Genomic DNA, 3,023 nt, shown 5'->3' on the forward strand with positions numbered 1-3,023 from the left:
AACTCCCGCCCACTTCCGGATCCACCCCTGCAGATGAGGACGGAGAGGGTACATCCCAAGTCTCTTAATTGTCGTTTCCTCGCTCCTCGATCCTCGCTTGAACCTGAAGTTGTTTCTGCGCCGCCACATTGACGGCCGTCCCAAAGCTCTAATGTAGCTCGGAGGAGCGAGGATGGAGGATGGAGGATGGAGGAGGGAGGAACCACTAGAACAGAGTTCCAGGAAGTCTTTTAACGGCCGACACGCCCCCTCATTGTTCATCAGTTATGTGATTGGACGCTGCAGCCGATCGGACTGACTGACTGAGTTTAACACCAGAGTGAAGACAGATCACAGAATAAACTCAAGCTTTATATTTGATTAGGTTTGTGATTCGCCATCTGGTTTAAATAAATGTTCATTGTAGTCTGAACAACAAAAGGACCACAAACAACTTTCTTCATTTATTAGAAAGATTTGTGTTTTCATGATCTGATGTGTCCCTCAATAACTTGTATTATGAATACAATTAAAGTCAGAGGGAGCTGGAGAGTGAAACACTTTTTACATCATTTCTGAGTGTTTGATGAGTTTTATCATTGAAGAGAAACAATAATCATATTCTGGGTTATTTAAAAATGATGCCACAGTGACAATTTCAAAACATACAGACACAAATAATTCATAAATAAGACGATCACATTCCGCCGGTAGAAATCGATCCTGCGCTTATAAACAGAACACAGAACACAGTTTGTTAACAGACTACAGAGAGAAACACCTCTACAGTGATGACTGTGTGTCTTTATTAGTTATTAGTATTATTAGTTGCTATTATTAAGTACAGTGATCATGTGAACAGACACAAACTTATCAAAAGTCTCTCCAGCTGTTAAAGCCGACTGACAGCTGATCCAGCTGTGATCAGCTGATCCTCTGTCATCAGAAACAGACGTCGCTTCACGTGACGCAACTGAGGAAAGGACGTCTCATTTATCTTAAAACATATTTCCTCGTTCCTCTCTCCTTGCATAGTTTCCTCCATGCATCCCTGGTGGGAGGGACTAAGACGCAAGGAAAGGACGCAAGTGAAAGGACGGGGATGCAATTAAGAGACTTGAGAAGTACCCCAAGTCTCTTAATTGTCATTTCCTCGCTCGAACCGGAAGTTGTTCTGCGCCGCCATATTGACGGCCGTCCCAAAGCTCTTATTTAGCTCGGAGGAGCGAGGTTCGAGGATGGAGGAGGGATCTCTGAGGAGCCATGAGCGAGGACCCACGAGAACAAACTTCCAGGAAATGTTTTTACGGCCGACACGCCCCCTCATTGTTCAGTCATGTGATTGGACGCTGCAGCCGATCGGATTGATGAGATTTTTTTCAACATGTAAACAGTGAAGACGGATCACAGATTAAACTCAAGCTTTATATTTGATTAGGTTTCTGATTCGCCATCTGGTTTAAATAAATGTTCATTGTAGACTGAACAACAAAAGGACCACAAACAACTTTCATTTGTTAGAAAGATTTGTTTTCATAATCTGTTTCCCTCAACTTTTATTATGGAAACAAGGTCAGAGGGAGCTGGGGGAGACCAAACCATATATATATACACATATATACAGAGAGCTGAGAGACGAAACACTTTACATCATTTCATTCAGTAAGGTGAGGCTGTTCATTCCCAATTGTCAGGTTTGATGTTTTGTCATTTAACCCTCCTGTTACTTTTGGGATCAAGTTGACCTCAATGTTTAACATCTCCAAATAAATTGACATTTGTTTTGCGTCATATTTCATGACTTTTCCTAATTTAATGGGGACAACTGGGTAAACAAAATTACCATGTTTTCAATGTCCTGTACACAGTGTTCTTTGGGATCAATTTGACCCCAGGTTGTTTTAGCAGTATAGAACATAAATAACATTTTGGGAAACACTTATCAGGCTCCTTGAATTGGCAACACAGATACAAGCAATCATTAATTGAACACAAATCAATGTGACCCTCAGCACTAGAAAGACCTCAAGTTACCTCACACGAACAACATTGCGTGTACTGTGGAGGAGGCGATGCGGCCAGACCCCAACAGAAGGCAGGGTCCAAAACCATAATTTCCATTGCAGGCATTTTACAATAAGCCATTAATTCTACTTCTGTCTGTTGTGAAAACATGCAATTGCAAAAATAAAACAAAAGCATTTTATTCATATTTTCCTGAAATGCCTGTATGAGGAATAAGACAGCAGCATTTGGTATGAAGTTAGTCAGTGTGTTTCTGCAAAATAATTCATACTGTACCAGTGAATCATTTTGTTGCACAAGTGCCATTTTGAAAAAGGGTGGTTTGATTGCAGCAGTTCATTTTGAAATAGGTTAAGACGCTCATCTCGTTGGCTTGTGTGTGAAGTGCTAAAACAATTTGTCATGTTCTGCAAGGAGTAAAAAACAAGAAAACAAAAAAAATAAAAAATAAAAAGTTGATTCGCCCCCCCCCCCAGCACATGATGCTCATGTCATTAGCGCATGTCATCCTGCAGTCAAGTTTAAAGTGGCCTTTAGCTAATTCTAAACACGTCACCCTCACAACAGGCATCCAGTCCCATGATCTTACAGCTCTCCTTTTGTTCCAGTACACAAAAGCAACAAGCAGTTTCTAAAAGTCCTCAGAAATCAAGATAGTGCTGCTTTTTATGTTACCGTTTTTATTATCCCATATGCACATATTTACATGAGTTTGCTGGTCCTCTTGTACACAATGCTGCCAAGAGTCATAGTCTGGAGAAAAAAAAAAAGTCACATTAGAAATGTTTTAAGATTCATTCAATAAGTCACAAAATTCATGTTGTCTACTCACATTGACAATTGTGTTTCCATCCACCAGTTCTGTGACAGACTCAATTCCCTTCAGGCTAACCATCAGCTTGTTGCCATCACGCTGAACCACCGCCTTAAAGAGGCATAAAACAAGATCAATGTGCATGAGGATTAAGTAACAACATGCAATTTTATGACATTAGTTCAGGTTTCTGCATCCTTAAGTT

General features: G+C 40.5%; 1 long non-coding RNA gene across 1 annotated transcript; it reads right to left on the minus strand.

Moving 5' to 3' along the window:
- Nucleotides 1-1,491: 1,491 nt before the first annotated feature.
- LOC116380143 (uncharacterized) lies at nt 1,492-2,990 on the minus strand. Its single transcript, XR_004212511.1, has 2 exons — nt 2,837-2,990; nt 1,492-2,757 (listed from the first exon to the last, which is right to left on the minus strand). It is a non-coding gene; the product is annotated as an uncharacterized LOC116380143 (long non-coding RNA).
- Nucleotides 2,991-3,023: the final 33 nt, after the last annotated feature.

This window comes from Anarrhichthys ocellatus, unplaced genomic scaffold, assembly GCF_004355925.1.
Source record: "Anarrhichthys ocellatus isolate YVR2014 unplaced genomic scaffold, GSC_Weel_1.0 scaffold6224, whole genome shotgun sequence".
Lineage (NCBI taxonomy): Eukaryota > Metazoa > Chordata > Actinopteri > Perciformes > Anarhichadidae > Anarrhichthys > Anarrhichthys ocellatus.